The sequence below is a fragment of the Onychomys torridus genome, chromosome 3 (assembly GCF_903995425.1).
Source record: "Onychomys torridus chromosome 3, mOncTor1.1, whole genome shotgun sequence".
NCBI lineage: Eukaryota > Metazoa > Chordata > Mammalia > Rodentia > Cricetidae > Onychomys > Onychomys torridus.
The window spans coordinates 12,732,920-12,758,240 of NC_050445.1; the positions used below are offsets into that span (position 1 = coordinate 12,732,920).

The 25,321-nt window shown below is 45.7% G+C and overlaps 1 protein-coding gene across 2 annotated transcripts in view; it reads right to left on the minus strand.

Annotated features, from left to right (window-relative positions):
- Nod1 (nucleotide binding oligomerization domain containing 1) overlaps positions 1-22,739 on the minus strand; it is a 56,323-nt gene extending 33,584 nt beyond the window's left edge. For both annotated transcript variants that reach the window (XM_036182628.1, XM_036182630.1), the window contains exon 1: positions 22,372-22,739. The gene's annotated coding sequence lies outside the window, so the exon portion shown is untranslated. The remainder of the gene's footprint in view (positions 1-22,371) is intronic.
- Positions 22,740-25,321: the final 2,582 nt, after the last annotated feature.

A 25,321-nucleotide genomic window follows, 5' to 3' on the forward strand; every position in this document is an offset into this window, starting at 1 on the left:
AGGAAACAAGATCAGTGAGGAATTGGTGAAGTGAGATTAGCTGTGGCTGGTTCTGTCTCTCTGATCTTTCAGATTTTACCCTAATACCTGGCTCTTGGGTTTGTTCTTTTAAGATCCTTGCTCTACTTTCCACTTCTCCTTGTCCTCTCTCTCCTGTCTTTGTCTCTTATTCCTGCCCTCTGTCCTTCTGAGGCAAATAAATCTTTATGCTGAGAACTTGGTCTTAATCATCATTAAACATCCTTAATCATCAGAGAAATGCAAATCAAAACGACTCTGAGATACCACCTTACACCTGTCAGAATGGCTATGATCTAAAACACTAATGACAGTCAATGTTGGAGAGGATGCAGAGCAAAGGGAACACTACTCCACTGTTGGTGGGAATGCAAACTTGTACAACCACTGTGGAAGACAGTATGGCAGTTTCTCAGAAAATTGGGAATCAAACTACCTCAAGACCCAGGCATACCACTCTTGGGCATATACCCAAGGAATGCTCAACCATACCACAAAGATACATGCTCAACTATGTTCATAGCAGCACTATTTGTAATAGCCAGAACTTGTATACAACCTAGATGCCCGTCAATTGAAGAATGGATTAAGAAGATATGGTTCATATACACAATGGAGTACTACTCAGCAGAGAAAAACAATGACAGCATGAAATCTGCAGGCAAATGGATGGAACTAGAAAAAATCATCCTGAGTGAGGTAACCCAAACCCAGAAGGACAAAGATGGTATGTACTCACTCATAAGTGGATTCTAGATAGAAAGCAAAGAAGACTCAGATTGCAACCCACAGAACCAGGGAAGCAGGGGGGACCTAAGGATGACTGTGGCTTATAATAAGTTTTGGTTTTACTCAATTACTGAGCAAGGCTCAATGAAACATTTCACTATTAAGATAAGAATTTATACTGTATTAAACTAATAATAGAAAAAAAATAATTAATTAATTTAAAAAAAGATTTGTGCTCCACTTTCCATTCTCCCTTGTCCTCTCTCTCCTGTCTTTGTCTCTTATTCCCTGCCCTCTGTCCTTCTGGGGCAATAAATCTTTATGCTGAGAACATGGTCTTGGGGTGTCTTGAGCTGACTCTGAGGGCCCCTACAGTCAGTGTGCAGCCAGACCACATTTTTGATCCCTGTCTGCTCCTCCTGCTCATGAGCTGCAGTCCTGATTGTAACATGTGACTTGGGCCAATGTCCGCAATGCCCATACCATGGGATTCCACCACAGGGCGCCACTGTCAACACGTTGGCTTTCCTCAACACATTTGTAAATTCCTGTCAGAGATGTATTAGAGTCCCTGTTAAGCTACATTGTGAAGAAAAGGGTCCCATTTTTCTAGTCTTTGAAATCCAAGTTAAGAGTCAGTGGTCGTCTCTGGTTGTGGTTTTTATGCCAAAGCAGCTTCAAGTCCCTACAGAATAACTAGCCCATGTCACTGCCACAGTCCACACCTCAGGGATGTTATCTGCAGCTAGTGGGAAACTAGTAATGGTGGCCTGCTGTGTGACCTCCAGTCCTGGAGGGTTTTAAGTCAAGTAAGAGCAGGTGTTATGATACTGGTCTAACAAAATTCTGGGAGCTTTCCAAGGACATTTAATAGGACCAAGTTTTATCTCAGTAATAGCTAATTTTGACGCGTTGGTGATCTACTAGAAGCCATTTATGCGGCTATATTGAACTCAGGTAGTTTTAGCTGATGGGGTAGAAAGAGCCTCTCAGGCACTCTGGACTCATGTGCAGTGGGTAGCCATTCCAGCTTTGACCTGGAAATTCCAACCCTTATTGAGGCTTCCCTAACAGAGCCCTTGCATCTGGAACCCAGGTTTTCAGCATCCTCTCTCAGCCCCGCCTTGTAGGCGTGACCGTTACCAAAGCCTCAGTGGGGGTTGGAGCTTCCAGGCCAAGGCTGGAATGGCTACCCAATATACTTGTGGTGTGATCTGATATCTTAACCAAGCTGTTGAGAGTCCATGGACAAGTGACAGGTCAAGGGCCCAAAGTTTGTTCACCCTCCCCTTGTGGTGAGCCTTGACTGTCTCGATATTATTGATCAACAGCCTGTGAGAAGTCTCTTTAGCTACTTCCCTTCCTAGAAATCTGCCCTTTGAGGAGAATCAGTTCTGACAGGGTTTTGGTTTTGTTTTGTTCCAACAAGATCCCTGCTGTTAACTGTGAGAAAGTAGTTGGCAGTTCCCAGAAGAACTGCCAATGACTGAGTCAACACAGTGTCTACAGCCACAAAATGCAGCACCAGGCAGCAACACATGTGAGTGGAATAAAATATAGCATGAGTGTCACAGAGGCAAAGCAGAGAGAGTCAGTCTCAAAGAAAGAGAATGTACTGTACGGCTCTGTGTGAATCCTGCAATCAGCTCCAGGGGAAGCAGGGAGATGGCAGCTGTGGAGACACTGATTGCAAACAAGAGTCAGGCAAATAACTGGAGACCTAGAAACACTGTGTATCCTGAGCAAGTGCTATGTGTATCATATGTGTGCGTGTGTGCGTGTGTGTGTGTGTGTGTGTGTGTGTATGTGTGTGTGATTCAATCAACATAGACCAAGAATATTCAGGAAAATATCGTACCCCACTAAACATGGAATAATTTATAGATATTTTCATTGTCATTATTTCTTTTTGAGGATCGAACCCAGGGCCTTGGGCTTGCTAGGCAAGTGCTCTACCATTGAGCTAAATCCCCAACCCCATCATTATTTCTTAAATTGAATAGTATACCAACTTTTATAGCATTTGCAATGTGTTAGGCACCATAATAATCTAGAGATGATTGAAGTGTTCAGGAGGGTATTGTGTGATATGAAGACAATCATGACACTCATCGTGTCTTGTATCATGAATTTGAGCACTAGTGTATTTTGTTATCCTTGGATCATTTTGACACTGATGCCTGCAGACACTGAGGGAAGAATGTGTGTGTGCGTACTGTGGGATGTCTTTCTGTATGCTGTGAATATGTGTTGCTATGATTGGTTAATAAAGAAGCTGTTCTGGCCTATGGCGAATCAGGTTATAGCCAGACAGGAAATCCAAGAGAGAGACAGGAAGGAAAAAAGCAGAGGCAAAGGAGACACCAGCCACAGCCCAAGGAGCAACATGCCAGCAGACCAGTAACACCATGACCATGTGGCAATACATCAATTAATAGAAATGGGTTGATTTAAGATGAAAGAACTAGCTAGCAAGAATTCTTAGCCATAGGCCATACAGTTTGTAATTAATATTAAGCCTCTGAGTGATTATTTTATAAACACCTATTGGACTGCAGGTGAGAGAGATTTGTCCCAACTTCGGGGTTGGGTGGGACACAGTAAATCTTTCATCTACACACACACACACACACACACACACACACACACACACACGATTTGCTAAATGTCATCAAACTATGTTTAAAGTTCAAAATGTTATATGAAATTATACTGTAGTGAAGTGTTTTGTTTTCATTTTGAGAGACAGTCTTGCTGTATACTCCAGTCTTACCTTGAGCTCAAGCTCCCTCTGCCTCAGCCTCCATGATGCCAAGATTAAAAGCATGCACCACTGTGCCTAACTAAAAGTACAACTTTGCCTAACTAAAAGTACAACTTTTAGTTCCATGACAGCCAGGACTACACAGAGTAACCTGGTCTTAAAAAAAAAAAAAAAAATAATAACAACAAATCAATCCTTAAAAATTGAGGCAAATGTTGTAGAATATTATTTTAAGATGTGTTACATTTGTTTATGCTGTGGAACATTTGTTTAATGATGTAAGAATGTATTGCATTCCTTTATGTTGCATTTGTTTAACTCTGTGAAGCTGTGTTGCTGTGTCTGTGTAAAACATCTGATGGTCTAATAAAGACCTGAATGCCCAATAGGAAGGCAGGAGAAAGGATGGGCAGGGCTATCAGGCAGAGAGAATAAGTAGAAGGTGAAATCTGGGGGAAAAAAGAAGAATGAGCAAGAGAACAAAAAGGAAGGAAGAAGGAGCCAAGAAGGAGGAGGACCCCAAGGGCCAGCCACCCAGCTACACAGCCAGCCATGGAGTAAGAGTGAAAGTAAGATATACAGAAGTAAAAAAAGGAAAAAGGCCAGAGGCAAAAGGTAGACAGGATAATTTAAGTTAAGAAAAGATGGCAAGAAACAAGCCAAGCTAAGGTCTGGCATTTATAATTAAGAATAGGCCTTCATATGTTTTTATTTGGAAGCTGGAGACCCCCAAAAGAGAAAAGAGCAAAGAGTAAAAAACAACAGGTAAAGAAACAAAATAAATTTTACATGTGTGTACATATCTATATCCCCAAATACTACTATTAAGTCAAATATGAATAGTCCAAGTATACTGATTATAAAACATAGTTCCCCAAATTTGTTAGAAAAAAAAAAACCTACATGCTACTCAAAGAGGTGTATCTTCAATAAAATGTCAGTGTTTAGTCAGTCAAGGAAGAAGAATGCCCTGTGGCTAGCACAGCTAAACTGGGATGAAATTAAAATTGAAGAATCCTGTAACAGAATGATGAATAGGACTTCAGGTTGGTAGGAGAATTTTCACTTGCACTCATCTAGTAGTATATTTTGAAAATACATTAAAGGAACAATTTGCAAAAAGGCAACATCCAAATGTCTGATCGTAGTCAGAGACTACATGGTACTTCATCTAATAGCTGAAAAAACAGACTGTGAAAGCAGTGAGCATGTCAGGAGATCTAAGAAATGAATACTTTTATCTTGTCGTGTGTGTATATCCCACTGTGCATAACAACAGCACAGGGCCTGGTGCTAAGTGCATGGCTTCAAACTCGGCCACATTCTGGACCTCACTGTAAACTCTTAACACATGGCAACGGATGAGATTCATCCATTCTACATTTTGTGACCACAGTGGAATTAAGTTGGAAGTCAACAATAAAAAGACATAGGAAAGTCTCCAAATTCACAGGCCAAAGGAAAAATAGAAACTAGAAAGTATTTTGAACTATGTGGTAATGAAATTACAGAATATCAAATTTGTAGAAAACAAAAAATATATCATCTCACGTTCATGTGCTGGATAAGAAAAACAAGCCAGAAACCATGTTGCCCTGTCTTCATCAGAGCACAGCTTGCAGAAGCTGCTTCTCTCCTTCCCTCTTGTGAGTCCTAGAGACTGAACTCCAATAGGCTGGCTTGGCAGCAAGCCCCTTACTCATTTAACTGTCTCGTGAGCCCATCTTCTCTGTGTTTTTGTAACTTGTCCACCAACCATAAATGCAATACCTGGTCACTGTAAAAAAAAAAATGTGAAAGGAAACAAATAATAACAACAGAAAGCTTAGAGAACAAAACAAAGCTATCCATTAGCTCCTGAGACAGCATGTTGTATAGTCCCCTCCAGCCTCCACCCTCAATGTCTGTGTGCACAAGCAATGTTTTCCGGGTTGGTACCACACTGTTTCCTTGTGCCCTCTCGATTACCTTGTGTTTCTTTGTGACTGCCAGGGCCCTCTTTTGAGCTATAGAAACTGATTTTGAGCTGCAGAAACAGACCAGCTCTCCAGCAGCAGAGTGCTTTGCCTGGCATGACTTTCCCTTTACAAAGAGCAAAAGAACTGGAGGGTCAGGATTGCAGCTTCAGACTCTGTGACTGAGCAATCCCCACACCCAAGAGGCTGAACAGTGATGCCAAGTGGAGTGTCCTTCTTGACCTGACCATAAAGAGCCACCACAGTCTGGATGCCAACGTCATCACTGAGAGGGTTCCATGCTCACCAGGAGGAACAATGGCTGCCAGGTGTGGAAAGGCAGCAGGAGAGTCTACTGATGTTACTGTCTTCCTCCCTCTCTCCTCAGAGTTGCTGTGTGCCGGTTCATCTGGGCACCAATGATAACAGCTAACATAGTCAGCTCTTGACTGGGCCCCAGCTTCACCGACTGCTTTACAAATGCTGTGAGAGGCACGACAAACTGGGGTCGAATGCATGACTTCTGGAGACCCCACCCCCCCCCCCAGCCTCACCCCACTCACCCACGTTCACACCTAGTGTGATCAGTTACCTGGACTAGAGCTGAATGGGCTGCTGGCCAGAGCTTTTCAGGACAAGGCACACAGAGGTGATGGCTGTTCCTGGGGCTCCAAACAAGGATCCCTCACCGCGAAGACCAGCACTCTTAGCAAGTTAGAGTGTCTTAGGGTGTTGCAAGAAATTTTGAGTTAATATGCTAGAAGGGCCTGCACCAGGCTGACATAGAGCAGATCCCCACCAGGCTGACACAGAGCAGATCCCCAGTTATCACCTTCCTTGTTATCCCCATCCTTCCGCCAACCTCAGGTGAGGAACACTTTACTGAGCACAATGAGGCCAAGCAGATCTCTACCCTCAGTGTTTATAACCTGGCAGTTCAGACAGACAGACTCAGAATGAAGTATTACAGATCCAGTGAGTGGGATTAAGAAATGCCTGGAGAATAAAGAAAAAATGAAATGCTAACATTTGCCATGAAAATGCATAAAAAACGGAGGTTACTACATTAAATGAAATAAGCTGAACATCCCACAGCAAGACTCAGAGACAAATACTCTTATTTTCTCTCAAATGCTGAACCTAGATTTAAATCTTTCTCTCTTTCTCTCCTTCCCTTCTTGTGTGTGTACATGTGTGTGTAAGTGTGTAAGACTCACATGTAAGTCATAAAACTAGGAAGAGGTCTGTGAAAGGGGAGGAAGAGACCGTAATAGAGTGGGGAACAGGTGAGGGAGTACATGGGGAAGAAAACAAGGGAACTGACTGCCTGGGGAGAGGAAGGAAATTAGTAAGTAGAGAACAAGGAAGGGGAAAGCCACACTGTGAAAACGTGATGTCATCCATTACTTTGTAGGCCACCTTAAAAAGGGGGGCGGGGGGAGTCTGGCAAGTCTGACACTCTCCTGAAGGCATCCTTCTGTCTGTCACCAAGACCACAAAGGTGCAGGGCCCATGTGATCCTCTGTAGCAAAAGGTTATAGGGAGATGAGTGTAGGCAGAGGCCGTCTCTCTCAGGGGGTTTGAACTTGAGATACCCAGAGGAACACAGAGAGAGCACTTGAGTAGCCCCCAAACATTCCACACACACCCAAACCTGTCACCACTGTCTCAAGTGTTCATGACCAGAGGCCATCCACACAGCTCCCTGTGGCTGAGAAACACTCTGTCAGCAGAGGCTCTGTTTTGTACAAAGCCATCTGGTGCTTCTGTCCTGCAGATGCTGCCCTGTCTGGAATGTGACCATCTCCTCAGAAGCACAGCTGCAGTTCAGATCCCATCCCTGAGTTGGCGGTTGAGCCAAGAAGAGAAACCTCAAGGAAATCATTTCCCATCAGCCCTGCCAGCCTTAGGATCCCACCCTTTCCTTACACACCCCATTGTTGGGAACCTTCACTCATTCTTTTTAAACTCTATGTATTTCCAAATAAACAGCCCCGCTTTTTTCCAAGTTGGTGTTGCAATACCAGCAGATAAGATTTCAAGTGGATCTGAGTCTTTCCCAGAGAAACATTCTATAACAACATAGCAGATGCTAATTAGAGTTACACCAAGTTGCTTTTAAGTGGTCAGGCCATCTTGCAAGTATTTCTGTAAAGAGGTTGGGCATAAACAAAAGCAAGGCCAGAGTTAGAATCTGGCCACCCTATCCACCTCTTTCCCAGTCCTGTTTCTCTCTCCTCAGGCTCCTTTCCTGGAAGGAGAGCTCATAAGCAGCCTGTGAGTCAGGGACCATGGTAGCAGCATCAGCAGAACAATGCTTTTGTGGACACAGAAAGGCCCAGTTTGTAGAGGGATGACTTTACTGACCATGCAACCGTTTATACAGCCTTGCCCTACCTTTTCTTGAAGACAGACACAGGTAGACATCTGCTGTCCATTCAGCAGCGCTGCTGTCCCTCCTAAGGCCTGGCTCCCCGTCTCCAGCCCTTTGTGGTGGCTTAGGAACTGAGAATAGAGGTCGAGTTTCCCAGGCTTACAGTGGTAAGGGTGGGCACACAGCTATCACTGTTTCAATCTTTCTCTTCTGGACTGATGACTAGCCTCGTGTGGGAGCTCACAAAGGTTTTCTAGTGAGATCGGAGCTTGCTTTACACAGCAGGGTTTCATTAGGGGGTGGCTTGACCACGTGCATGGTCACCAAGTGTTTAGGATGGTCTGTACTTAGCTGTGCTAAGGGGAAGTCTTTGGCTCCACCCTTTGGCATTCCTTTAAAAGCCCTTTAGTAGAGACAGAAGGGGCTGGTGGGTTTTGACCCAGGCCGTCCCCAGGCTATCCTGTGTTTCTAACTGTCTCTCTCCTTTATATTTCTGTCTAAGTATTTTTCATTTCTCCCAGCTCAAGAGTACCCTGGGGGAAAAAGTGGGGGCAGGCCCCCCCACAGCCTCCCTGCAAACAGGTGACTGCTCCCCCAGCCTTAGAGCTCACAAATCCCCATAGTGAGTAGAATATATATATTACACACACATTGGTATTTTGAGACAGGGTTTCTCTGTGTAGCCCCAGCTGTTCTGGAACTCACTCTGTAGACCAGGCTGGCCTCAAACTCACAGAGATCCACCTGTCTCTGCCTCTGCCTCCCAAGTGCTGGGATTAAAGGCATACACCACTGCTGTCCAGCTTGAAAGATTTTCTAATTTATATTTTATGTGTATGTGTGAGTACCTTTATTTTATGTTTGTATGTGCACCATGTGTGTTCCTGGTTCTGGAGACCAGAAGAGGGCATCAGAGCCTCTGGAACTGGAGATTGTGGGTGCTGGGAAGCAGCAAATGCTCTTGACCATTGAGCTGTCTCTCAGGCCCAAGTGGAACATCTTGCCAACTTGCAAAGGACCTTGGCATGCAATCAAGAAATAAGCTACAACTGTTTGATCTGAGGAACCTGCTTAATTATCCATTAGTGTGGCAAACCTTTCCCAATCATTTGACAGGTACAATAACTTTAGACAAAAATACTGGGCCCGTAAGGAAGCTGGGTTCAGACTGGTTGTCAAACAGGAAGCAGCATGGAGGGTGTCTAAGATATCTATCTGCCCAGGAAGCTCACCCCTGCCCTCCCCTTCCCTCACAAGACCGCAGTTCCTATGGGAGCAAAGCCAAAATACAGAATACACCACTCAGTAATTCATCCTTAGGAGCTTTCACTTCCCCTCAGCCATCCCATTTCGTAGGAGAAGCTGCTGAGGAAACAGTGTCCACCTAAGGAAACGGCATCCACCTAAGGAAACAGTGTGTCCACCTAAGGAAATAGTGTTTATTTAGGGAAACAGTGTTCATTAAAGTCTCAGACTCCATTGCCATGTGCACCCAAGAATAGTGAAAGCTCTTTCTGGTTTGGGGAAATACCCCAGTAAATAGGATAGGTTCTAGATTAAACAGATTTATTTTATATTCAGTTGGGCAGGGCCTAGCAACTGATAGCCTAGTTGGAACCTAAAAAGAGGGAAGAAACACCCCACAGAAATAACTTTTTTGGAAAAGCCAAGAAACTTTCAAGTGATTGTGGTTTTTTTTTTGTTTGTTTGTTTGTTTTTTAAATCCTTAGACCTCAAGCAGCACCACACAGAGGAAATGTTGTTTACCGGTCATGTCTACATGTCCTCACTTTTGTTTCCTTTGTGTGAGTGTGGGTGTGTGTTGGAGAGGGTGTGGGGGTATGTTGGGGGCTCTTTGTGTGGATGAGCATGCTCCACAGGGATCAAACTCCTCCGTTGTGTACCTTAGGGTCCTCTCCTTCCCTTTTCTGAGAGGGTCTCTCATTAGGCTGGGGCTCACTGGTTGCTGACTGGGCTAAGCTGGCTGGCCAATGACCTCGAGGGATCTCCTTGTCACTCTCCCAAGTGTGGGGATTACCAGTGCACACCAGCATGCCTGGCTTTTTAATAACATGGTTTCTGGTCTTTGGAGTTGCACAGCAAACACGTTCCAGAATGATCGATCTCCCCGCACCCTTGCCTTCCCCTTCTTCTCCAGTATGTGGTAGAACACTGTCCATTACTATCTCCATTGGGGCAGCTGTGATGACCTGTGAGCAAGCTTCAACTTGGGCTTATTTTAAGTGACTGTCAAGATTGGGCTTATTGACATCCGTCACAGAAGAAGCAGAAGGGATGGTCCATTAGCCCCTCCCCTGAGATTCCAGCCATACACACCTCCCTCCTAGTGGTAAGTAGTCCTGCCCAATCGTCACGTGATTGTGTGGTGTCCAGAGGTGTGGAAGGTTAGCTGAACTCAGAGGGGACTCCATCTATCCAGCTATGGGGAAGCCACCATTTAGGCTAGGGTAGGACTCTGTGATGTGGCTGCTTTGGGTCACCCATGTTTTTATAAGTAAGCTCTGTAAGTAAGTTCAATGAACTCATTGGTTCTCCAAGTTAGAGTTTGGTGGAGCATTTACCTTGGTCTCTCACTGGTGCTCTACTTCTGTGTTGTTGTTTTGTTTTGTCCCCCACCCACCCCTGTCCCCAGTGCTGGCATTAAACCCCAAACCATGCAGGCTAGATCAGCACTTCACCATTGAGACATACCCCTAGCCCTTAAACCCTATCCCAGAAATGCTGTAATTTGATTTCTCTGAAGCAGATGGATGACGGCAAGGCACCTCTCTCATTCCTACCCATTATTGGCCCCCATCCAAATAATTACCAATGAAACATTTCAGATTCTTTCTCCCTTTTTATTAAAGGTATGTCTTAGAGTGGGGGATAGTAGCACGTTTGAAATCCTAGCACTTGGGAGGCTGAGGCAGGAGCATCATGAGTGAAGTACTAGAGCAGCCTGGGCTATGTAGTGAAACACACACACACACACACACAAACACACACACACACACACACACACACACACACACACACACAAGTACTAGCAGCAAATAACATCTGCAGCAAGGTCAGAACTTGATGAACACAATATGGGCTTGCAAAAGACTGTACAGTCTTGAACACTAGAAATATGAGTAGAATTTGTTTATTGAATGGAAGCCGGTGAAAACCACCAGTCATTCCTAATTTAAATAAGTGCTGCCATCTCAGACTTGAAATGATCTAGATGGAAAGTGCCACTCAGAACACACCAGGTCCAGACACCAGTGTGACCAAAACCTCAGGCACAGCTTGTAACATACATCCATGAATGCTAAGGGTCACATCTGCACTCTCCTTTATGAAACAGCTTCTGTCTTGTGCAAGAGTCATTCTGGGGACTTTAATCCCACAGCCTCCTCTCTGAGGAGGTTTCCAGTGTTGAAGACTGTTATGCTGTATTTGCATATATATGAACTACTTGGATGGATTAAAGTGTTGAGTTGAGCAGCATGGCTCTCCATTCCTCCAGCGGTCAGGCAGTGACTGGGTGGGCTAACTCATCCTAAGATCTGGCTAATGGATACCAGTGTCTAGCCTGTTCTTTTGCAGCACTCGTACGGCAATGTAAGGCACACATGCTCAACCAAACCACTTAAGTGGGTCCTGTCATCTCTGCTACATGATCCAAATCCACATTTCTCTCTTTCTTATTTTTTATTTTTTATTTTTTATTTTTTATTTTTGTCAATCTCTTAATGAACTTAGCATGGAGGAACAGCCCAGTTTGGTACTGTTTCTGCCACACCAGGAAATGATTGACAGGACATCTATCTGGAGAGCTCTGGGCAGGTGGATGAAGTTACTGAGTGCTTTTAAGCTCCATTGGCTCTCATTGACTTTAAGCATCTAAAAGCGTTTAATCCCTTAGCATTTCAAAGCAGAGAGAGAAATCATCCCCCATTCAGAGCTTCTCCCTCTCTCTCTCTTTCCATATAACTTGAGTCCCAGGCACACAGGCACTGCCATCCTTCCCACAAATAAAGGAATGCAGACACATCTGATACAAGCATTCCTTAGAATTCAGCAGTGACGTACAGACATTGTTTCATAACTGCTCAGCTTCTGGGAAGTCCGGTGATGCCTCCACATCTACAGAGCCAAGCATCTCCTTCCTCTGGCCCCAAATCCCCCACACAGAGTGCCCCAAAGCCAGCCACTCTTCTGGGATCCTGGGCTTCTAGAGTAGAGCAGACCATCCCATACACCCACTCAAACATGGAAAGTGAGGCCCTTAGCAAGGCAAAGACTTGTGTAGATCAACTAAAACTGGAACCCAGGGCTCCTGGCTGTGAGGCAAATGCTTTCTCTGTTTGCTTCTGGCTAGAGTAGCCCCCTTCAGCAATGACTCTTCCCATCTTTCAGTAGGGACCAAATGAGAGAAGGTCCAGACTCCACCTCAATCTGTCCTCCCCTAAACTCATCTCTTCCCACTGCAGATTCCCATGTACTTTATCCCTACCAGTTTCATGGAAGATGGTACTTTCTTTTGGAAATTATTTATCCTCTTCCATGTGGTGATATTGTGTTCCCCAATATATTGTGCACCCTAATAAACGTATCTGGGATCAGAGAGCAGAACAGCCACTAGATAAACATAGAGGCCAGAAAATGGTGGCATACACACCTTTAATCCTAGCATTCTGGAGGCAGAGATCCATCCAGATCTCTGTGCATTCAAGGCCACACTGGAAACAGAGAGGTATGGTGACACATGCCTTTAATCTCAGGAAGTGATGGCAGGAAACAGAAAGGTATATAAGGCATGAGGACCAGGAACTAGAGCCTGGTTATGCTTTTAGGCTTTTAGCAGCAGTTCAGCTGAGATTTATTCCAGATGAGGACTCAGAGGCTTTCAGTTTGAGGAAACAGGATTGGCTGAGGAATTGGCAAGGTATGATTAGCTGTGGCCTGTTCTGTCTCTCTGATCTTTCAGCGTTCACCCCAATACCTGGCTCCGGCTTTGTTTTTATTAATAAGACCTTTTAAGATTCATGCTACATAAGCCAAGAGACACTGGCAATAAGGGGCATCAGCGCATGCGCATAGTCCACAGACTCACTTCTGAAACACCACCTCCTGAGTTTATCAGTGGATGAGTGCAGATTTGCACCCAGGCACTTCCTATTGCTCTAAGTCCTTCATATGGCTACCACCTTAAAAACAAAAACAAAAACAACTAGAGAGCCAGGTATGGTGGCACAGACCTGTAAACCCAGCTTCGAGACAGGAAGGTTGCCAGCCAAAGCTACATGATGAGAAAAAGTAAGACAGAAGGAAGGGGAGGGGGGAGGAAAAGACAAAGTTAGAGCACGGGTCTCAGTTTTTGAGCATTATGAGTGTACGGGCTTGAAAGTGAATCACTGAAACTTAGTGACCACGCCCCTTCTTAAGACCGATGCTCAACTGTTGTTAACAGACACTCTTCCTGTTCGAATGTAGGCTTTGAAAAAGATCATGACTGGAGATCCTCGCTGAGGGGCCAGTGCATAAAACATCCGAGGCGCACTGGCTGCTCTTCCAGAGGTCCCAAATTCAGTTCCCAGCAACTTACAGCCATCTAGAGTGGGATCTGATGCCCTCTTCTGGCATAAAGTTGTACATGCAGATAGAGCGCTTGTATATAAAATAAATAAAGCTTTTAAAAAATCCTAATAAGAACAAAACCAGGCAGTGGTGGCGCACGCCTTTAATCCCAGCACTCGGGAGGCAGAGGCAGGCTGATCTCTGTGAGTTCAAGGCCAGCCTGGTCTCCAAAGCCAGTTCCAGGAAAGGCGCAAAGCTACATAGAGAAACCCTGTCTCGAAAAACCAAAAAGAAAAGAAGGAGGAGGAGGAGGAGGAGGAGGAGGAGGAGGAGGAGGAGGAGAAGAAGAAGAAGAAGAAGAAGAAGAAGAAGAAGAAGAAGAAGAAGAAGAAGAAGAAGAAGAAGAAATACAAGAAATCAGCCCCTTGGTTTACCCAGTCCTGGAATTTCTCAAAGGGAGTGAAGAAGTGGTACCCATGAAGGCCAGGAAGATGGCTTGTTGAGTTAGGCTTGCTGCCAAACTGATGGTCTGAGTTTCATCTCCAGGTCTTGCATAGAAAGAGAGAACTGATTCCCACAAATTGTCCTCTGACCTCCAAAAATGCCCCTTCCCAAATAAATAAGTACATGTAATATCAATTGTGGGAGGGGCTGCTAGACTCAGGGCAGATCTGCAACCCAGGAGATATCTGAAGGTGGCATTTAGTATCTACACAGAAAGTGTCTGAGGCGTCTCAGATGAAAGGCATTTCTTAAGAATAGCATGTATTAGTCACCACAGAAGCTTGAGGTGAAACTTGGCTGTGAACAAATAAACATAGAGCTGACTGCTGGCCAAAGGTCTCCATGAAGTCTGTCTTGCTCCACCTGAACACATGTGCACAGCCAGCAGAATCCGGGACACAAATCTGTCATGGAGTTCAGATGGGAGTTCAGATGGAGAAGACAGGAGCGCATGGACCCTGAGGGTCAATGAGACACTGAGATGACAGAACCACCATCCCAAACTGTCCTCCTCAGAGCCTGCACAGTCTGGGCCAGGCCTTGAAGAGTGAGCGCCTATCACACGGAGACCTGTTTAACCAGCCACAATACAGGCAACGGAGAAGGACAGGGTGGTGCAGCCACCCAGCAACAGGACAGCAGGCTTTTGAGGGCAGTGGAGCATTTCTCTGTGACCCGAATGTGCCAAGTAAAGACTTCCTTTCTTCTTTCTGTCCTTGCTTTCTTTTCCTTTCTCTCTTTTCTTCCTTCTTTCCTTCCTTCCTTCCTTCCTTCCTTCCTTTCTTCCTTCCTTCTTTCTTTCTTCCTTTCTTTTCTTCCTTCCTTTCTTTTTCTTTTTTCTTTCTTTCTTTTTTTTTCCTTGCAAACCCTGGTTTCTGGGGATGTAGCTCAGGAATGGAGCCCATGCTTAGCATCTAAAAGGTCCTGGTTTCAACCCACAGCACTAAGAACAAAAAGGCAAAACATAACCAACCAGGTACCTCCCAACAATATGCAAATTCCCTAGAAGATGCATTTGGGTTTTCAAAGATAATGAGGGTGGGGAAAGCACCTCTTTCAGCCAGAGGTGGCACAACAGATGTGTGAGACCCGCCCTCTAACCACAGGATAGCTAGTATTTTGTGCCTGCAATCTCTAATCCCACCTAGTCCCAACCTCAGTCCACTCTGCTTCCAGAGCTGGAATGGACTAGAATGTCTCATACACCATCCACTGGAGCTCCTGATGAAGGATGCTCAATGCCTAGAAGAGCCCCACCCGTTCATACTCTTCTTTCTCAGGAAACTTCAGAGCAGGGACTGCAGGCTGGGCACACCTGACTCTGAACCCACTTCCACTGCATTCTGAGCTCAGGATCCTTCATCTAGAAGTTGAAAACACTGCCTACATTCAGAACTGTTTCACACTGCAGCCCAGGCTTGCTCCCTCCACCCCTTCAGAACTGTTTCACACTCTAGCCCAGGCTTGCTTGCCCCCCCCCCCCCCGCCTTCCTGTTTTTCTTCAGTACTGAGGATGGAGTAGCATAGGCTTACTGAATTCAATATTGCAATAGTTGATATAGTTTAACCATCTGCCTCTCAAAATATTTGTGTTGGAAACTGATTCTCAAGGTCATGGTGTGGAGGTGGGACCTTTGAAGGAGACTGGGTTATGATGATCCCATCCTCATGATGGACCACAACTAAATGTCTCCAAGCAGCCAATATATTAAAGTTTTAGTTACCAACCTATGTGCTACTGGGAAATGGTGGGACCTTTAGTAGGTGGAAGGGCGTTACACCATGGTATCAAATCACTGAAAGGAATAGTTAGTAGGACTCTAGCACCATGACTCCACCACCTTGTCATAGTATTCGGCCTCATTATAGGTGCAAAGACAACAGGGCCAAGACATCATGGCTACAACACCTCTGAATCCATGAGTCAAAATGAAACCTTTTTCCTTTTAAGTCGATCATCTCTGGCATTTTGTCACAGTAATGGAAAGCTGACTGTCACAATAATGGGGTTTTCAAGGGAGTAGATTAGATATCATGAGTGGGTCTGCTATAGAAGTAAGTTTTTGCCCTCTCATGTGAGGCCCTTGGCACTCTTACAACACACACTTCCCATGATCTCTTACTTATAGATTGATAAGTGAAGTGGTTTGAAAGAAAATGGCCCCCAGAGGGAGTGGCACTATTAGGAGGTGTGACTTTGTTGGAGTAGGTACGATCTTGTTGGAGGAAGTGTGTCACTGTGGGGGCAGGCTTTGAGGGCTCATATATGCTCAAGCCATGCCCAGTGAGTCAGTCTACTTCCAGTTGCCTGCATATCAAGATGCAAAACTCTCATCTCCTTCTCCATCATCATGTTTGCCTGCATGACGCCATGTGTACCCTGATGATAATGGACTGAACCTCTGAAAATATAAGCCACCCCATTTAAATGTTTTCCTTTATAAGAGTTGCCATGGTCATGGTGTCTCTTCACAGCAATAGAAACCCTAACTAAGACAATAAGGTAAAGATGGAGGAGGATTTTCAGCAGCTCCCTACTTCATGTTAGAATAAAGTCCCATCCTTACTCAGCCCAGGAGTCGCTGCTGGGCCTGAGCTTGGCTCATTCTCCAGCTCCTCTCAGTCCCTTCTCCCTCTCTCCACAAGAGAGCCACTCACTCACTATTCACATACCCACTTCCTTCCCCCCTCTGGGCTTCAGACATGCTGTTCCCTAACTCTCAAATCTCACTCCTCCTTGTGTACATCCCCAACTCCTTGCAGAAAGGCTCTCTAGAGAGGAACCTCAGACCTCTAATCCTAGGAACGCTCTGATCTGTCTCAGAGCTCCTTACAGCACTCAGTACATTTTATAATTATGTATCTTCTTGTATGTTTACACCCTGCCCCACAAAGGACTGAATGTCCATGTTTCCATTCATGAGTCAAAGTACTAACCCCCCAGCCAGATAGCCTTGGAGAGGACCCTGGGTAATGGTTAGGTTTAAATGATACCCTGGGGATGAAGGCCCCATGTTGAGCCTCGTGGAGTTATAGGAAGGGACAGAAGAATGCTATCTTGTTTACTCCATCTGTCCCACAAGGACACAAGTGATCATCTGTAAACCAGGTAGAGAACCAACTAACCCTGACCCTGCTAGAGGCCCAGTCTCATAGTCCTTGCCTCCGGGGCTAAAAGAAATAAATAGCTGTTGTTTGGAACACAGAATCTAAGGAAGCTTGTCATAAGGATGACCACCACTAGCTTGTATATTTCATTAACCCACACATTATTCTATAGAGTCTGGCCCCACAGCTGCTCTCTTCCAGGCCTCGCTCCAGAGAGTTGGGATTCCAAGCAAGCACTGCCAGACCCAGCTGGAAACATGCTTGAGCCTTATGTTTTCAGTAGTGCTGGGGCTTGAACCCAGGACCTTGGGAACTCTGGACACACCCTCTATCATTGCATTATACCCACAGTTCCCAAGTATTTATACACCCCTGCTCCCAGTGAGACCTTCTGATAACGTGTTGAAGAACTGAAACTCCAAAGAGCCAGGAAGAATCAGGAGTGACAGTTTTATACCGGTCTTCCTCCTTCCTAAGGAGCCAGCAAAGTACTTCACACCCCTGGAAATGGCCACTTCATTACTGGATGTGCTAAAGCACCTACCACTTACTCTTGACATTCACCCTTCCGTCCTCCACCCTACCCCACACAAACCTCTGGGAAAGTTGGCAGAAATCAAGAAGAGAAACAGCGGTGGTGGCGCACGCCTTTAATCCTAGTACTGGAGAGGCAGAGCCAGTTGGATCTCTGTGAGTTCAAGGCCAGCCTGGGCTACAGAGTGAGTTCCAGGAAAGGGCTCAAAGTGACACAGAGGAAACCCTGTCTCGAAAAACCAAAAACAAAAACAAAAACAAAAAAAGAGAGAGAGAGAAGCCACTGGGGTGCAAAGGATAAGGGAGATGAATACAAATTTAAAAGCTGGGGTGTACTTAGAACTATTTAAAGTCTGTCACTTTTACCTGAGTCCCATCCTGGTAGGGGTTCTGTGCTCCTCACCCACATGCCCACACACCCACACACCTGCCTGCCATAAAGGCATACTTTACTGCATTCAGTGGGAGACATTATCACAAAATAAACATTATAATACACTCTAATAAAGTTAAGTCTCTACCAGTAACAGGCTTTTGGGTTCTCTCTCTCTCTCTCTCTCTCTCTCTCTCTCTCTCTCTCTGTGTGTGTGTGTGTGTGTGTGTGTGTGTGTGTGTGTGTGTGTGTGTGTGCTTTCTTTCAGTTACAGTCCAAGCAATGGTTGAGGTTTAAGTCATCTGAGAGGCACAAGAGGAAGCTCCTACTTCCACTCCTTAAACTGGCAGAAACATCGCTCTGCAGGAAACATGCGCACACCTGCCCTTAATTACAGGTAGGAACCTGGAGAGGTGGGTGGGGCCAGCAGAGAGGGTGGGGTCCCACTGAACATCCAGGCAGAAATTAAGAGCCCAGGCTTGCTGGGCTGGCTGCAAATCCTGAGTGGAACACTGTTGACTTGGGGTTAGTTCTTTAACCTCACGGGACTTCAGCTACCCGACCTGGAAGATGGGAGATACAGCTAAGGGCTTGGAGGCTGTTGGGAAGACAATGTGGGGGGAAAAACAAAGCAAAAAAAAACAACACATCGTGCATCCTTTAGCCCAGTGTGTCACGCAGCTAGTCTGTGGACCTGTTCGTCCTTATCTGAAATCTGTTGTATCATCACTTTATTTCACCAAACCTAGTGTCAACCCGGTTCATCCAGATGAGCATTGACCCCGATTTTACAGACGCCAGAGCCTGGTCCAAGGTCACACGAGGAGATGGTAAACAGCCCTAGAACCACAGTTGCTGTCATTATTGCTATCACCACAGTAATCACCAGTTACTGGAAGCAAGGTGAGGTGGAGGGTGCTTCGAAGATTAGCTCATCATTAGCTCAAAACACCCTGTTTGGAAAGAAAGTCCTATTTTACAAATGAAGATACCACCTTTAGTTAAGGATAAAGTAATGGTGAGTTTCTTCCACATCCCAAGGTTTCTTCCACATCCATCTGCTATCTGCTTTACAGAGATCAAGATCCTGCACTTGAAGCCCCAGGAAGCAAGCCTGGTTGCATGTTTTTGAAATCTCCATTGTAGCAGGCATGGTAATGCCTGCTTTCAATCCCAGCACTTTAGAGGCAGAGGCAAGAGGATTCATGAGTTTGAGGCTAACCTCGTCTACATAGTGAGTTTCAGGACAGCCAAGGCTACTAAGTGAGACCCTGCCACAAAATAATAATAACAATAAAATAAAATTTAAAACTCCACTGTTAAATAGAGCCAGGAATGCCCTCTCAAGACAGGGTCTGTTGTCCTGTAGTATACAGAGACTGCCTGTCCCCAAGAGAAAGTCTAGCCTTCTACCTGCTTTCTTCCAGAAAGTTTGCTCTGTGGGTCATAGGGGGGAAATGGCATTTTGTTAACATGAAGCACAGAAGTTCTTGGCCATTGCATTTTTAATCTCCTGGGAATTAGAAATAATACACATATTCTCCCAAGGAAAATTTAACCTTCTCACAGCTCTCTGAAGAAGTTACTTCATTAATACATGACTGTCTTAGTGGTACATGGCTGTGAAAGCATCCACAGAGTCGTTAACTACTATCCCACCCCCCACTTTTTCCAACCGTAACATATGTGGTGGGGACCATATAACAGAAGAGCAAGGGACATCTCCATTCTAAACAAATATAGAAGGATGCAGGCCTGAAACTCTAACTACTCAGGAGGTTAAAGTGGTGGGGCCCAAGTCTCGCTGGGCTACAGACAGAGTTTAAGGACAGCCTGGGTAGTTTAGTGAGACCCTGACTCAAGATTTTAAAAGTAAGAAGAGGGCAGAGTTACAGTGCAAAGGCAGAGCTCTTGCCTAGAATTTTCAAAGTGTTAGGTTCAGTCCCCAACACAGCAGTAGTAATGATCATGATGTACCAAGACCTAGTGCCAATCAGGTGTTCACTGGGCATTTCCTGGGTCTTTGTCTTCAACCATTTATTACTCCTTTAAAAGATGGCTTTTCTGGCCAGGTGGTGATGGCTCATGCCTTTAATCCCAGCACTCTAGAGGTAAAGGCAGGTGGATCTCTGTGGGTTCAAGGCCAGCCTGGTCTACAGCGAGAGTTTCAGAACAGTCAAGGTTACACAGAGAAACTCTGTCTCAAAAAAACCAAATATATATACATATAGTTTTTCTGTAATTCAGAGGAAAATTACTTGTCAGCAAAAACAAATTCTAAAGTGAGTTTACTGGGTACCCTGTTGGTTTTAAGGAAGCATGGTACTTCATTGCCTTGTTGGCTATAAAGAAATGCATCTCTTACTAGGGACTGTGTTCCATCAGAGCCCAGGATAGGGCCCCATCAGATGACAGCCTACTCTCCATGGGTTGGCAGGAGAGTAAATGGGGAGGGTGGAGCTTCCTGCTGTGACTGACAGGACTCTCTGCCCACAGTTTGGTGCCTGCCAATTCCAGATGAAATTCAAGTTTAAGTAAGCATCCAAGCCAGGAAGTCTTGTGTTGGCCAGAGTTCCAGCACTGGCTGAAATCCATCAGTTAATTGAAAAGACAGCAACTATTCCCTCTCACTACAGAGTCAAGTTCAGATGAAACACCTGCCCTCCCTGATCCTCCACAGATACACTCATAACCTGCAGACATCTAAGGATGGGCTGCTACAGGACACACAAGTACATATTAGCTCTCCTAACTTCATCTTGCCCAAAACCTTCCAAAGGAAAAACATAGAAGAAACTGTCTTTTAAAAATTCAAATTCTGGAAATCAGATGCCTTCCATTTTCAGCAGTGAACCTTTCCTTTGAATACAAGACACAGCCTTGGTATTTTGTTGTTGAAGCAAATATCAGTGACCACACATACACTTACAGACACTTGTCCTCCATGCCCCCATGGCTTCACACTTTACATTTTGAACGTATCTAAACAGTGCCCCTATTATTCTGCCAGCGACAGTCCCATCAGAGTGGGCGGCTGGGTGGCAGTTTCAGATGGAAGGCAGGCATCAGTCAGGGCAGGATTTGGAATTCTCTCGTACAGATTCCTGACTGTCCTTGATGAAAGAGTCCCTGGCCAACAGTCCAGAGCGAACCAAGAACTTTGGATGCAATATCTCCGGCTGTTGCCAGCAGGAGAGCCATGTGTGCCGCATCAATTCTGAGTCCTGCTGACAGCCCAGCTTTCTTGAAAGGAACTGTTTAAACATGTATTTGATGCAGAGGAGCAGCAGAGTGAGGCTTTAAGGAAGACAGTTTCTGGACAAACACACTCCTTCATAGTGGGCACACTAAAATAGATAATGGTGGCACATAAATTACCACTACTCTGTCTTCCAGGAACGGAGCCCCAGCTGTGGACCACCTTAACAGCCGGATAATGCCACCTTATCCAGCTGTTAGCTTCACTCTGTCCAGATTTATCAGTAAGAAAAGAGAGGCTCAGAGGGCTCATTTTTAACTTGTTGCAGATCACATCACTCTAGGTGACAGAATATAAGATCGGAACCAGGCTTACTGGGTCTCCATTCCAGAAAAACAAAACCTACTCTTGCAGCCTTTGAAAGGGTCCTTTTTTACCTCTAGGTCCTGGATTTTTAAAATCTGCCTCTCTCCTGACCAGCATATATGAGGATGCCTGTCCTTTTCCCAGTGGCTCCGGGATTACAATCACTGGCATCTACTCCCAGGTATGAACAGGAGGACTCTCCTCCCCAACAGACTTCCTGGAAGTTACCCTGAACACTCCTGGTATTCTTAAAATCTAAAGCAAGGAAGCTTGCTTTTAAGGAAGCAATCAGAGTCTACCCTGCAGGCACACCTTTGGCTTCACCCTTAAAGGCGACCCTGCCAAGCAAGCATTGTCTTGCTTCCTTCTTTTGTATCCCATGAAACTCAAGGGAAGTCCTCCCTGGACCTCAGGACCGCAGGAGGTCCCTGGAAGCAGCCAGCCTGTTTGCACGCTGCACTCGGGAAGGTCCCAAACAGCGGGCACTTTCTTTTGGCGGCTACCCTTTGGTCTAGTCTTTGGCTCCCAACCCTACGAGCACATTAGAATCACCCAGGCAGCTCTGAAGTAATAGCTTAGAGACTCCAACAGAATTGGCCTGTGGAATGGTCTGGTCGTTTGGATCTGCGAGGTCCACACTTGATGATTCTAAGTTGCAGGCTGGCGGGCTGAGAATGCGGGCCTTAGATCACAGTGGGATCTTCGATGCCGCTGGCTCGGAAGTGCACGACTCCAAACTCAGACTGCATCTGCAACGGGGGGGGGGGGGGGTGCGGGGTGCTTTTCCGCCCGGTTTCAGCCGGAGCATTTCGACAGCAGCCTTACATTTCCCCAGCTGATCCAGAGAGCCTGCCCGCACCAACCCCCACGACTTACCAAATTGACAGAACGCTGGCTCTGGTGGCCCGGGAGCTCGGGGGCCCGCAGTGTGGGCATCCGGGGACTAGGGTCGCGGATCCGGAGGGGACGGCAGCAGCTGGAGGGCAGGGTGGGCACTGCGGCTCGCGATCGGGGAACGGGAACTGGCGAGCACCAAGGCCGCTCCGCCTTGCCGCGCCCGGGCTCGGGTGGGCTCCCGGGAAAGAATGGGGCGGAGCGGGCGGACGAGGAGGGGACGGGCCGGAGCGCTGCTCCCTGTCACTCTTCCCAGGCCAGAGCAGCCGCATACTGCGCTGGGAGAGCCGCCCCTGCCGGGAGGTAGTGGGCAGGCCTCGGAGTTCGCCCAGGGGTGACACACTGGGAACTCGTCGTGCCAGCTCTGCCACGGCCGCCGAGAGCCAAGGCCCGCCCCCTAAAAGTGCCACCCGGTGCCCGTAACCACAACCGATGGCCCGGACCCGGGCGGGAAGGCTTGTTAAATGGAGTCTGTGCCTCGCAAGAAGCTGCCCACTAAGCAAACTTCAGTTCGATCTACTTTTAGAGACCGAAGTTTTATCCCCGTCTTAAGTTTCTCTTGACCGTGAACGTTTTAGAGCCTTTTCATTTACTGTAACCACGCGAAGGAATTGTTAACATTCTAATACATTTTCGGTATGAGTATTTTCAGACGTTACTGACAATTAATGAAAAGTGCTTTCAGATATGTGGCCACATACAGTCGTGGATATGAAAGCACGCGTGAAGCCTGGCCCTCTGAGAAGAAGCAAAACCGAAACTTTGCGAGCTCGGTGGGCCGCTACGGGGATGGTGGGGTGGAGTGGGGTGGGGTGGGGGGACTGCGGGGATGGTGGGGTGGGGTGGAGGGACTGAAGGCCGCGACTCTCCTAGCTCCTGCGGTGTGCTGCGGTGCTCCACGCAGAAGAGACAGCTAACTTTTCTTCTGAGAGTCTGATCTGTTTTCAAGGGCTGGAGACGGACCTAGAGCCAAAAACGCACGGTGCACCTCCCGCCCATTGTTCATATTCGGTCTTCTGATCTTCGCTTAGTCTGTAGTTTATATTGTTTTTGGTTTTTTTTTTTTGGCTTTTGTTGTTGTTTTGTTTTGTTTTGTTTTGTTTGAGACAGCTGTTCCTTGCATGTTATTTTGGACTTTTCCTTTATTTGGGGAAAATTGTAGATTAATAAAGAATTGGAAGAAATAATACACAGATCCATGCGCCCTTGACCCAGTTTCCCCCTAACCCTGTGGATTATGGTACTGAAAGCTACGGTAAGCAGAAAATAGACATTAATACAGTCAAGATACAGAACAGGTCCACCAGAAGCATCCCTTTACATCACCCCACGCTCTGTTCAGCCTCTGGCAACTGAAAACCTGTTTCCATTTCTATAATTTTTCAAGACTTAAATACATGGAATCGTGCATCTGGATGCACTTTGGGATAACATTTTAACTTTTGTATTACATTTCTTTGTGTGTGTGTGTGTGTGTGTGTGTGTGTGTGTGTGTGTGTGTTTGCATGTGTGAGTACATGCGTACCATTGTGGATTGAACTTGAACTTGGTGGCCTGCACTTTTACCCACTGAGCCATTTCAGCTCTGGATAGTATTTCACTCTTGTTTTGTTTTCATTTAGCATAGTCCTGAAAGGATTCACGTAGACCATTGCTTGTATCGATAGTTACTTCCCTTTTATTGTTATTGTTGGGCAGTATTTCAAGACATGAGTTCTGGTAGCTTAAAAAACAAAACAAAACAAAAAACACTGCTCACCTGTTCACAGACACCCTGTGATTTTCAGCCTGTGATTACAATGAGGAAACTACTCTGCTCATTCCTATACAACCTTGTGGTTAAGCTGAAGTCTTCATCTGCAGGTCAGTATCTCAAAAGCCTGCTGGGCTATCTTCTGCAATAGCTAAAGCATTTAACATTTCCACCATCAACCTGCCAAGTGACCGTGGTAATATATTGTGTACCCTAATAAACTTGCCTGAGGATCAGAGGACAGAGCCAGTCACTAGAATAGAGGTCAGGCAGTGGTGGCACACACCTTTAATCCTAGCACTCAGGAGGCAGAGATCCATATGGATCTCTGTGAATTCAAGGCCACACTGGGCTACATGAGATTGATCCAGTATAGGAAAGAAACAGCCAGGCCGTGATGGCACACACCTTTAATCCCAGGAAATGATGTCTGGGCAGAAAAAGGTATATAAGGCATGAGGAAACAGGAACTTACTCTCTTTAGACTGAGGATTTCATAGAGGTAAGAACTAGTGGCTGGCTGATCTTTCTGATCTTTCAGCTCTCATCCTGATATCTGGCTCTGGGTTTTTTTTTTTTTTTTAATTTAATTTAATTTAATTTTTTTTTTTTTTTTTTTTTATTAAGAGACCATCTGAGATTCGAACAAGTGACTCTTCATACTCTTCACCAGCCTCTGGTGTGTCCTGTTTCATCTTGGCCAGTTGCGTTGTCCTGGTGAGACATCGCTGTGGTTTTAGCTTGCTGATGATGCTGGACTTCTTGCATGTACCTACTTGCCATCTGTGTATTCTCTTGAGGAGAGCATGTCTCTGTGTCTCTTGTTCATTTTCTAAGTGTTGTATGTTGAGAGTTTCTATGTGTGGCTTGTAAACATTTTCTCCAGTTCTTTGCCTTTTCTTTCTTCCTCTTCCTTCTCTGCTTCCTTCCCTCTCTCCAACAGGGTTTCACATATTCCAGGATGTCACATATTACCTCTATGAAACCCATTCTATTGCCAAAGATTGATGTTTTTGGTATTTTACTCTTTTTGGGGGGCCCTGCCACCCACCTCCCAAATAAGTCATATACAGAGGCTTATTCTTACTTATGAATGCCCAGCCTTAGCTTGGCTTACTTTCTTTCCAACTTTCCTTAACTTATCCATCTACCTTTTGCCTCTGGGCTTTTCCGGTTCTC